Below are 12,887 nucleotides of genomic sequence, written 5' to 3' on the forward strand. Positions count from 1 at the left end.
GGAGATTATGACCCAGTACAGTGGTTCTCAAACTTTAGCAGCATCAGAAATACCTGGAAGACTTAATAAAATACAGATTGCTTCAGAGTTTGTCATTCATTGCGTCTGGGGTGGGGCCTGGGAATTTGCATTTCTATCCAGTTCTCAATTAATGCTAAAGATTCTGGTAGGGGACCACATTAGACACTGGTCTAGTGGGCTACTTAAATAAATACAAATAAATATCTGATGGCAGTTTGTGATTAAATGTTAGGAAAGAGAACAATGAGAGAGAGAGAGAAAAACGGGGAAACCTATTATATATTGGATAGTCAGAGATGATGTCTGGGAAAATAGCTTTCAGGCAGCAGGGATATCACATCAATAAACCAGAGGAACTAAAAACAAGAGCAAGAGAAGGATCTGAATAGAGACTGGAGAGTGATTAGGGACTAGATCATGTGGGGTCTTTAGTCCAGTGACATCCAAATTGGGATGTGCACATTCCTGGATAGCATGAAGACTTTCTAAGGGGTATGCGGGCACATGTACTGTTAAGAGGATCATCCTCCTTTGTGCTCTCCTAAAATGGATCAACCCAATGGCCAGTATTTTGGTAGTGCTTATCTACCTTTTCTACCTCTTTATGAATAAAGGCAAACTTATCTCCTAGTGAATCTTGCTAGGGTATCTTGTCCTAGGGTGTAAAAATCACTTGGGGGGATAAAACAAGGAATAACTCAAAATATAACTGAAAAAGATAAAATAACTCAATTAAAAAACTCAAAAAAAAAAAAAGACCTCAAAAAACCTTGGTGTTGAAAAAGTAAAAGACTCTTATCATGGAATAAAAACGAAATCTGTTCTCAAGACAATTGGTCTCTGGTTCTCAGCTTTCAACAAAATTGAAGGAGGCCCTAAGTAAGCTGTCAGCAGCAGGGCATTAAAAATTATTTTTGATGATGGATCACTTTGTTATTTTGACGTATAACTGGAAAGGAGACTAGCATTTAGTGTCATTGCTATAACAAAACTTTATTTATTTAGGTGGATAAAACAAGCACTTTCTCTTACCTCTCGAAAAATGAAAAATTAGAAAAAGAATCAACTCTGAAAACTGTCATAATTTAGCATTAAGTACTATCAAATCATAGATACATGAGTTAATTGGGATACAAAACAGGGTTACTGAATTCATTAAGAGATTCATTTCTGATACATTGTATATATTTAATAATTATCTACACAATTTATAATTATGTTGACCAGCTTTATACTTGTGATAAACGTAATACCTACACCAACCAGAATTATATCTTTTGGGGAAATGTATCAGTTATTTAATTAGGTTCTTTGTAAGAAATTTAGAACACCAATTTGTGAGAGAAAACAGAACAGAGGTAGCCCTGGAGCTGAGGAACAGCTTTGATTTCTTCGCAGAGTTTGTGAGTCCAGGGCTCTCAGGTCAACCTTGCTCTGCTCTGTGAGCTTGGATTTCCCTTTCTCTGCGTCGAAGGTCTTACCTTCCTGGTGTCTCGGCTTTACAAAGCTTCTTCTTCCTGAAATAAGCCTCCGGGAGATGTTTTGGGATTTCCACACCACTCACCAGTTTTGGTGGAGATGACAAATTTCTGGTGTGTTCTAGCAGAGGAACTCGATTGAGGTTGAGAGGTCCAGTCACAAGCAGCATGCTACTGCTCAGCTGCTTCAGGAAAACCACCGCCGTGCTTCTGTGGCACCCAGTGAGGTTGCTTAGAACGGTGCTGGGAGTGATGCTAGCTCGCAGCTTCCTTACATCTGACGGAAAGGTTTTCTTTTGTGGCTCAACAGCTTTCAAGGCACATCTTCAGTAGAACGGTATCCAGGCATTCTGTGAAGCTTATCCACTCAGGTCCCACCATTTCTGTCACCCCCAAGCAAGAAATGTCTCTTTCTTTTCAACCTTAAATGTAGCTGCCGATTACTTCCTCTTTGCCATGGCCTTGCTGGAACACATAGCAGATGGGGAAAAGCTGCCAATTCCGCTTACTAGGATGGGGTTTTGGTTGTGGTGGGGTTTCCCCTTCGGAGGTGTTTTGGGCCTTGGGGTTACGCTTCTTAACCTTACCCTGGCATCAGCCTTCTTGGCTTCAGATTTCTTCTCCTTATATCCAGCTTCCCTGTTTTTTCATGCACCGTCTTGCAAGATGGGAAAGAGCCAGAATAGTATTTTTTGACGCTTGGAACATTTATGGCCACAGAAGAACTTTAAAAAATTTATCTCAGTCTCTCTTTATGTATCTATATCTAACTTTCTATATGTAACAGGAATCTATCTATCTATATAAAACAGAGAACATAAAATGATCAACAGAAAGACTTTGAAGCAGAAAAAATATAAGGATAACTCTCTGCTGTAAGTATAATGGAAACACGAGTTTAATATGAGTGAATTGTCCTCAGATACAGAAGGAAGATTCCATGACTGTCTGGAGGAGTGGACTAGGTGGGCATGTGGGGAGGAGGTTTCTGGAAAAAAGGGGATTAGCCTCTAGAAGAGCAGAGATAGGAAAAGCCAGGGCTGTGGGCCTGCAGTCCGGGGCATGAGGGCTCCCATTCTTGTCTCGACTCTCACTCCGCTTCTTGAATTTTGGGTGGGTAACTGCTCCCTTCTGCTGATTTTGCCCTACGTCTCTCTCATTTCTTCTCCCCTCCCTTCCTCCAATATCCCCTGCATTCCCCTCCTGCCCCCTTTACCACACGACAGGTCAGGTGAGTATGGGATGGCGATCAGCATCAGGGAGCGTGAGACAGAGAAAAAACATGGTTATGTGACCCTGAATGTGGTTAAGTTTGTGAGGTTCTTATTTAGGTGGGGGAGTGAGAAGGGTGATTGCACAGGTGAAGCCATATCATCTCTGGTTTTCTTTTCTTTTTTTTTTTTTTTTTCCTACTTTAAGCCCCAGGGTGGGTTCCTGGTTGGAGACGTTTGGGAGGACAGCTGCTCTACCCCTTGGACTGGGCAAGTGGTGTAGCCGTGCTGGCCCCTGCCTCCTTCTAGAAGAGTTGGAAGACTTTCTCTTTAGCGAAGGGAGCTGAAGCAGCAGAAAGCCATCTGGACTGACTGAGAGGCAGGGAGCTGGATTCGGGCCGTGCTCTGCCACTTTTTTCTGTGATCTTGGGGAAAGCATCTCGACTCTTAATGCCTAGTTTGTAAAGGAAAAAATTGCATAAAGTGATCTATGCATCTTCTCCCTACTCCAAAACTAATGGAGAATTGGAAAGAGCTTACAGAAGCCCGGGAACTGTTATTTTTCTTCAGCGTCCTTGATGAGAAAAATTACAGTGAACTTTCCGGTTCATTGTTTAAAAAAAAAAAAAAAGAGGAAAAAGGGCGTCTTTTCTCTTCTCTTTGAGAAACAGCAAGACTTACTCTGCCCTCTAACAGTTGCCTGGGTAGAATTTTCCATCTTAGCACAAGGCAGCTCGACCTGGTTTTGTATAATCTCCTCTCTGTATACCCCTAATTTAACAAGAGGAACTGGAAGCGTCAGACAGTGTGTGGGAAGACTGGAGAAAATAAGGAAGGTATAGAAACCACTAGAGATGGAGATAAGTTAAACATTCTGGCAAATTATCACGGTGTATTGCTCACGCTGAATGCTTAGGCAGTTGGGAAGGTAGTTAAGAGAATGGCTCTAAATGCTTCATCTAATTGCAAGCAGCTGTCGATTAGTGGAGCTTGACCAACTGTTTTTAATTCCACTCAGTGGTGATGAAGAGAATGAGACTTTTAAGTGAAACTGGCAGGGGCTGTGTGTGTGCATGAAGTTGCTTGCGCTTTTTTTTAGAGGTCATAGAGTGCAGTAAATACTAAGAGATGCTCTTTGAAACCATGGCAGCCTTTCATGATAATGATTTTCCTAAATTTTGCCAGCATTTGTTGAGCTTTTGGCTGGAGGCAAACTTCTCTGTTATCCAAATTCTGGAATGATTTTTCACGGGGAGTGATTCATCCCCCAATGGTGAGTGACTGAATGGCTTGTGCCAATACAGAAGCAATTGTTGTTCGATGTTGGCAGTAAATCGCAAATGAGAGGTAATAATGCCAGTTAAGAGTCTTCTCCTTAGGAATGTTTCATTTCACTCTTGCGATTAGAAAATAGGAAAAATAAGAAAGTGGAAAATTTTAGCTAGTTCCCTTCTGTTGTAAAACCTGCTACAAATCATCTACATTTGAGAGTTTTCTGGAAGACAAAGTTTTGAGTAGCCCAGTCTAATCAGTCTGATAACCTCTTTTGATGGAATTACTTTTCTCTATTTTCTTTTTCCTAATAATGTTAGTAATCTTTTCTAATATTTATTTGCCTTCATTTCTTGCCATACGTTTAAGAAACAGTTATTTCCATGTTTCTGCACTGCAAACTGGAGAGACCATTAACCTGACTGAAAACAAGGCTTCTATGAGACCAGGAGGCCTACAGGTTCTAAAAGTAGCTAACTTGTCTGAAAATATGCAAAAGGAACAATTGGCAGAAACTCACAGGGAGAAAGGGGCTACACTCCTTCAGTGCCAATTACCATCCCTTTTACATCCTGAACTGCAGTGCCCTGAAAGAGAAAGTAAGTTTTCTAAGTATGAATGTGTGCAGAGATTTATCAACAAGGATATTCTTCACAGCACTGTTTACAATAGCACGGAATTAGAAGTACCCTAAATGTCTACAATTGGCATTAGCTCAGTAATTTATGGTGCTCATATGCAGGCATAAATATGTGTGAAAGAATATATCAGTGACTTGGGGAAATGGTCATAATGGACTAGCTGAAAAATCAGGATCAAAAGGAGTCATTTTAATAATGATTATATATATTTAAAATTACGTGGTGTATGTGTGTGTATGAAAAACCAAAGTCAAAAAAGTACAAAACAGAGAGTAGCAATGTGATTACAGGTGATTTTTATTTTCTGATTTGTGGCTTTTCTGTGTTTCCTAAATGTTCTCCAAAGAACATGTACTACTTTTATAATTAGAAAAAAATTACTTTAAAATAAATTTCCAAAAATGTCGACGCTGATATCATAAAGGATTTTATTCCTTGTCAGGATGAAGCTAGAGTGGAGACTCACGTCTGGCAAGGGAGAAAAAAAATCAAGAAGGACAGCACTCAATAAACACCTAATTTTGTTTCTGATCTCCTGCCTGTTTGAAGCGCTCACACTTGTTTTGACTCAGCTAGATAAGTCTGCTCCTCTGAAACAGTCACAATTTCCACCAGCTGTTTTGGATGTTTGAGGTTATGTTTTTATTTGAGTGAATTTCACTGCCTATCCCTGAGCTAGCTTATGAACAATTGTAAAGGAAGTCTTTGAGGCCGACTCAGAGGAAAGCTGCTAATCTCATGACATTCACAAGGATTTGAAAAGGCAGCTCCATCTGTGCCGTTTCTGTTTTTCTTCCATGGCAGGTCTCTTGATGTCAGAAAGATGGGTCACTTCTCGGGTCCAGTTGTTGGATGGAGCGTCCGTGACCACAGCTGTGCCCAGGGATTCCGATAGACTCCCTTAGGAGGCAGAAGGCACATTTCATATGAGATGTGAGTGACAGACCCTGTGCCGGGTACGCTTCCAACTCTTTCCTGGGTTCTGTAGTAATTCTTTTCCACGAGTTCAGGGTTGGTGAGCACTCTGGCAGGAAGCTGTTTATCGTTGAAAGCCACCAAAGGAGGGCTGCTGTTGTCTGTGCCCGAGACGTCTGAGACTCTCCTTTGAGTTGGAAGCCAGGGGGTTCTCAGTGAATGATGTGGCAGAGTTTCTGGAAACTGATTTGGGGAAGAGCAAGCTGACTTGTGTGGGAGTCACCATCTCAGTTGTCATTCTCTGGCACCCCCTCCTCCATAATAGTTTTTTCAAAGAAAAGAAAAATGCTGAAGCTGTTAATAGGAGTTGGGATTCACTTAGAAATATTCTGGAGTCCAGTGAAGGTTTACCTGACTTTAGGAGCTCACCTTTATTACCGGTTTTAGTTTAGTATTCCTTCCAGCGTACTTTGTCCTCCTCTCCTTTTTTTCTTTCATTCATCAAACTAATCTGACCCGAATTTGTTATTTTTCATTTAAATGCTGTTTGCAGATTGAGTACCTGTAAGCCAGCTGCTTTGCCTGGCAATCAAGAAAACTGTTATAAAGAGTATATATTCAGGGAGCTCACAGAGGAGAGAATGAAGGCAAGTAAGCAGTGATGAGGCTAAGTGCTATGCTAAAGCAGTGATTTGTTAGGAAAAATTTTATCAGTAGAATCCCAGAGGGGCTGGCAAAGCTGTAGGCCTGGAAGTTCTGTCAATCTCCAGAGAAACTGCTAAAACAGATGGTTACTTAAACATCCTAGAGCAGAGCAACATGTTGATTTGCTAGTAGAATTCCATCAGTCAAGACTCTTTCAGTTGCCAAGTGACAGAAATTCCCCTCAAGTTCAAGGATATTGAACTTCAGGCCCTGCTAGATTCAGACAATGTTAACAGGAGTCTATCCCTGTCCTTTCTTCACTGAGTTTTCTTCCGTGTTGGAGTCATTCTCTGCCACACTCTTCTTTCTCTCTGGGGCAATGGCCACCAGAGGCCCCAGACTTATTGCCTATCAGTTTGGCAACCCCAGAGGAAAAAAAGAGGGTCTCTGAGCCAACAGTTTCAACAGTTGTTTGGTGCTGACTCTCATTAGGCAGCTCTGAGCCAATCTTTGTGGGTTGGGTGTGTGTGCACCATAACTGGACAGACTTATGTTTGGAGCTCTTCCCTGTGCCCAGTGAATGACTGCTGGGTAGGCACTTCCACCACAAGGCCCCTTGATGTCCTTTTCTTGAACAATTATTATAATTTGAACTGTCTTAAGTTATCAGAGTGGCTCTAGTAGCCTTCAGCCTCAATGCAGAAGGGATTGGAATGTTCATTTTTCTGATTTCTTGTTTCCCACGGGCTCTTGAACCCTTAGGCAAGTTTCCCCACTCCCTTCCCAGCAGTGAGATCTTGCTCTGTAGGGGTTTAGGAAGAGTGCCTCTCCTCCTGCAGCACAGGGGGAGGCTACTTCTCTTATGTTTGTGTGATTAAGAGGTGACTCAAATGTTTAGTGCAGTGGTTCTCGAGGTTGTGGTCCCCAGATCAGCAGCAGCAGTGTCACCTGGAAACTTGTTAGAAATGCAAATTCTCTGGTCCCATCCCAGACCTACTGAATCAGAAACTCTGGGGGTCAGGCTCAGACATCTGTGCTTTGACAAGCTGTCCAGGTGATTCTGATTCAAGTTTTGAAACCACTGATTTAGGGGACAATCTTCTCTAGGAAGACTCTGAGTCCATCTAGAATTTTCTGCTTTATGTTCTGCCTTCCCAGGCTCCTGACACCAAAGGAAAGATTCTTTTTTTTCTTGATGTCCCTTGTTGGAATTGAAGAGACTATTCTGTGCTTGGAGTAGGAGCTTTGCAGTGAGCTGCAGCTGAGAATCCTTCAGTAGACTTCTGTTGGCCACACATCAGGGAATGAATGTTCCTGGATGAATGTTCCAGCTGCTAGGCTCATCTTAGACAAAGGAACTTTGAAAATCTTTCTAATTCTCTCAGGGGACGTTGTTTGACCTAGACCTAGCAGTGTTTCATGGCTGATCAGAGGGCCTACAGATCCCATATTTCATGGAATCATTTACATATTCAATATATAATAATGCTGGGCTGGGTGCTGGACATACAATTGCTCACAAAACAGACATGCTACCTGCCCTCATTGAGCTCAAGGTCTAGTGGAAGATAAAGGCATGTAAGTGGGCATTAACAGTAGAGTGTGCTTCGTTGGGGAAAAGTAGTGTTTGGGAGTTCACTGCGGGCCACCTAACACAGACTGGACTGGACACGGAAGGCTTGTCAGGGGAAGTTTTGTCTAAACTGGGACCTGAAGGAGGAATAGTCATTGGCAAAGAGAGGGAGAAGAGAATGCCAGGCAGCATATACAAAAGTCTGTAGTTGAAGGAGAACTTGGTGGGTTCAAGGAACTAGAAAAAACTCCGCATGGCTGGACTTGGAGGCAATGATGAGCGGTAAGAAGATGGGATGGGCCAAATTATGCAGATCATATTAACAGCTTTGGACCTTATCCTACTATCCTACTATCCTTATCCTTATCCTTATCCTACTATCTTCAGTAGTAACCCACTGAAGAGTTTCAGGCTGAAGAAGTGAGGTGATGGGATTTGTTTCAGAGTGAGTGCTTGAGAATGGAATGGAGATGAAATAGGGCAGAGTCAAGATCACAGACAGGAAGACAACTCAGAAGGCTGTTGTGAAAATGAAATGAAAGATAGTGGTTCCTGAGTCTAGGCTAAGGGAAAGGGGCTTGGAGAGTGGTGGGTCAATGTGGGCCACTGGTGTGTGGGTGAAGTGTGGGCCAAGGGAAGGAACATTCAAATCAGGATTCCCAGGTGGCCAACTTGGGTAACCTGCCAGTGGAGAGGCTATTTACTGCTAGGAAGCAGTAGAGAAGGCATAAGTCTCCAGGAGTCATGGGTTCAAGTTTAGACAAGTTGAGTTTGTAAAATGCCCAAGAGGAGATATGCAGTATGCAGTTGCTGTCCAGGTCTGAGCTCAGACAAAAGGTCTGGGTGAGAGTAAATATTTGACAGTCATCAATACATGAATGGCTCTAAGGCCAACAGAGCAGATGAGGTGCCCTAAGGGGAGTGTTTGAGTGGGGAGAGAGGAGGGCTTAGAGCCCAGAGGAGCTCCGGGGTTTAGAAACAAGCAGAGGAAGAAAAACCTGTAAAAGTGAGTGGTCAGAGGACCATCCACACATGAAATATGGTAGATGTCATGGAGGCCGAGGAAAGCAGGTTTCAGTGCTTTCTAGAAGGGCTTGGTTGTAATGTCTCAGTTCGTACCTGACCGAGCTTGGGCCAGGTCACCCCCAGAAGTCAAGCAATGCTACCCTCCGCCTGCCAGAAACCTCTGCCACTATTCCAAACGGGCTTTTTCAGGAAGAGACACTTTTCAGGAAACATTGCTTTCCTGTAATTATTTTCTTAGACAGATAAAATGGCACTTGCTGAGTCATAATTTATTTAAGAAGACCCCGTCCACACTTTCTTTCAACTGACTGTCTTTTTCTAGGTGAAATCAGTTAGATGCCTTACATATTTTCCTCTCCTTATCTTATCTCACTCCACTTTCAGGTCTATATTTCACTGTGCCTCTGACCCCCAGCATGCTTGCAGACAGATGGTCACAGACAGATGTTCACTCTGTAATTGTAAGTTACCCAAATGTGGCAGCAGCATGTCTTCTGGTACCCAACTGTTAAGAGTGTTCTGTGGCCAACTCGAATCTTCAGCCACTGTTAACTTCCCCGACTGAATTACTGTCTTTCTTCTCTTTTTCTTTCTCTCTCTACAGCTGGACACCCTGGGGAGTTATTTTGGCTAGAACTCGACATGCACAGCTGATACCTCCAGCTGCACATTCTTTGGTCCTTTTTGGCTCTACACAAGCTCTTGGTGTTCTTACAGTTTACTCAAGTGGAGAGCTGAAGGGATAGCAGCCCACCCAGATATTCTTTAAAGGCATTAAAAATGGTTCCTAATTTCTGAAGCCAATCCTGTCAGTTGAAGTGAGTAGGAGGAATAGTTCAAAATATTGGGTTGACCAAAAGGTTCATTTGGGTTTTTCCATAACATTGTAGGGCAAAACCCAAACAGACTTTTTGGCCAACCCAATATATTGGGAGTCAAACAAATTCATATTTTGGTACTCTTGGCAATTTATATCTTTGTTTCTTACTTATTAAAAGGTCAATAAAATGGCTGTGCTGTGGTTGACCTAATTATGCAGCCCACTTACTGCATGACAGAGATGCAGTATATTTTCAAAATATTTCATTCTGAGCTATAATATGCCATAAAGGCCAAAGATTTAACAGAGTCTAACACGGCGCATTATGGGAATTCATTCATGGCTTTAGGGATCACCTGCAGGCTGATGAGTCCCAGCTCCACTTCTCTAGGCCTGTCTCTTTCCCTAAACCTTAATCCAAGGTCTCCTATTATCCATTGGCTCTTTTTACCTAAATGTCTTGCTAGCACCATCTCAAAGACCATGGGTTCCTACTGAGCTCTTTTTTCTCTTCTCAAAGCATACTTTCTCCTCCATTTTTTCTGTTTCCATCAGCTCTACTGACCTCTCACTCTAGGCCTCTGAATCTTCTTTGACTCTTCCTTCACCTGTACTCTCGATACCCCATCAGCTGCCCAAGTCTTCCTGGTGGTGCCACTGAATCACCGCTGCCCCTCTTTTCCTCATGCCATGGTCATGCTAGCTCAGACCTATATATTTTTATTGTTGTGGGACTGCAAATGTCTCCTAAGTGCTAAGTGGCCTTTCTTCCTTCTATCTGTTCTCCCTTGACTTCATCACATAAAGAGATGTTGAATTAATCCTCTAAAACACTGTGTTTTATCACAGTGCTTCCGTATCCTAAAGTATTCCATAGCTTCCTGTCATCTTCAGGGTGAGTCCAACACTTCCCGCAAAGACTCTGGAGTCCTTGCACAGTCTCTTCAGCTGCCCTCTAGGATAAGGTTACTTCAGCCACTTATATTTATCTTGCTTCATTACTCCAGCTTGTCAAAATAATTTTGATTCTTTCTGTCATTCAAGGTGTTTGTTATCCAGCTCAGTTTTGCATCAGAAAATGTGTCATATACAAGTATATATCCTCGGCATGTGATTTGCTTGTTGATAAATGCCATTAAATATTACAGGAAGAGGACACAAGGATAAGCCCTAGAAATTTCTGGAGGACTGAATGTTTTGAACTGGGGACTAAGATTGCCATTGATCTTGGAAAATGATCCTTTGCCCTCTGTGATATCCTCACCTAAACATTTCATGGTTCTTTGAGCCATTCCTTTCTACAGTCATCAAACGTTGACTGAGCACTTCCCTTCTCAAAGACAATTCTTTTCTCTCTCTGAGTAAGTATCTCTCTGCTTGAAGTCTACTCCTTTCATGAAAGGCCGAAGCCAGCTTTTATTTGTTTATTTGTTTGTTTGGCTTGTTTACATTTCAGAGATCTGTCCTGAGGTAAAAGCTGTTGATGGGTTTTGACTCCTGTGGAGGCAAGTTAGACACCTGTTTTGACATCTAAGAAATAACTCCCATTTTTCTATATTGTTCGGGTTACCGTTGCTACATAACAAACACGCCGTCAACCACAGTACTGTAATGCAATACCAGTGTTTGTATGCTTTGGGGGCAGGAATTCAGAAAGCGAACAGTGGGGATGACTTGTTTGTGCCCTCCCCTCCCCCATGTCTGAGGTCTCAGCTGAGAAGATTCAAAGTCTGGTGTTGACTCAACAGCTGGGGACTAGAGTCATCTGAGAACATGTTCACTCACATATTTGGCACCTGGGAGAGGAGGACTTGAAGACCATTACTGCCAACTGGAGCAGCTTCACGCATCCTCCCTCTGTGGCTTGGCTTCCTCATAGCATGGCAGCCTTAGGAAAGTCACCCTTCTTACCTGTGGGCTCAGGGCTCCACTGATGACTGTCCCTGTGACTAAGGTAGAACTGTATTGTTATCCATAAGCAAGCCCTGGAGTCGCTCGGCAGCACTTCAACACATATTATTGGATACAAGTGAATCACAAACTTCCCAGATTCAAAAGCAGGGGGGGTTTCCCTGGTGGCGCAGTGGTAGAGAGTCCGCCTGCCGATGCAGGGGACACGGGTTCGTGCCCCGGTCCGGGAGGATCCCACATGTCGCGGAGCGGCTGGGCCCGTGGGCCACGGCCGCTGAGCCCGCGCGTCCGGAGCCTGTGCTCCGCAACAGGAGAGGCCACGACAGTGAGAGGCCCGCGTACCGCAAAAAAAGAGCAGGGGATATAGACCCCATGTGTCCCTAGGAAAAATGTCAATAAATTTGAAGGTATGCTTTAAAATTGTCACGTATATGAGTTGAGGCATCAGCTGTAGTTACTGCCTTTAGAAATGTGACCCAGTGGCCTGATGTTTTGGGAAATTTGCCAGCTTCTCCAGTACAGGTAACTCAGGGTAAAAATAGCCTAAAGAAGAGATGTGATGATCACTTGCGCATATCATTTTTTTTTTTTTAACATCTTTATTGGGGTATAATTGCTTTACAATGGTGTGTTAGTTTCTGCTTTATAACAGAGTGAATCAGTTATACATATACATATGTTCCCATATCTCTTCCCTCTTTGTCTCCCTCTGCGCATATCATTTGCTTCCCTTTGCCTTTCCCCTCACCCGCGCTGCCTTCGGAACGTACCTCCTAATAAAATCTTAGCACTTAAACTTGGGGAAAATTTTTTTTTTTAAGGTTTGAACCTTTTTTATTAAAAGAAGTCTGGTAAGAACATATCTTCATTTTCTTTTCTTCTTCTTTAATAGTCTGGAGTTTATTTCTTTTAAGACTTAAAAAAGGTGCTTCTGAGAGTTTCGACATTTGGCAGTTGGTAATAAGTGGGAAATGTGATTGTATAAAGCCCAGTTTGGGTGAAGAGGCAGGTGGCATTTTTGGAGAAATCAGTGTCAATTTGAGGCTGACCACCTCCAGCCCATCTGCAGAGACATTTCTGTCTCCAGCAAGTAAAGCCCCCTCCTTCTGCCTGCTTTGACTGCCTTTCCAAGTTCCCCTTTTTTATTTTTTTGTCATTGAGTTTCAGCTTGATGAGTTGTCAAGAGGACTGTGTCACTGGATTCTACCTGTGAGAACTTCAGAGGCTGTGGCTATGGAGAGGGGCAGTTTTCTGCTCTTCTAACACCTGTGTTGACATTCATTAAACAAATGCTCATTGAGAACCTTTCATGCCCCAAGCACTGTACTAGGGAATATAATTACAAAAAAAGAGCAAAACCAGACATCATTCCTG

General features: G+C 42.8%; 1 pseudogene; it reads right to left on the reverse strand.

Annotated features, from left to right (window-relative positions):
* Positions 1-1,343: 1,343 nt before the first annotated feature.
* Positions 1,344-12,887, reverse strand: part of LOC103076940 (60S ribosomal protein L6-like) — a 20,723-nt pseudogene continuing 9,179 nt past the window's right edge.

Source organism: Lipotes vexillifer, unplaced genomic scaffold (assembly GCF_000442215.2).
Source record: "Lipotes vexillifer unplaced genomic scaffold, Lipotes_vexillifer_v1.1 scaffold732, whole genome shotgun sequence".
In the NCBI taxonomy this organism is placed as follows: domain Eukaryota; kingdom Metazoa; phylum Chordata; class Mammalia; order Artiodactyla; family Lipotidae; genus Lipotes; species Lipotes vexillifer.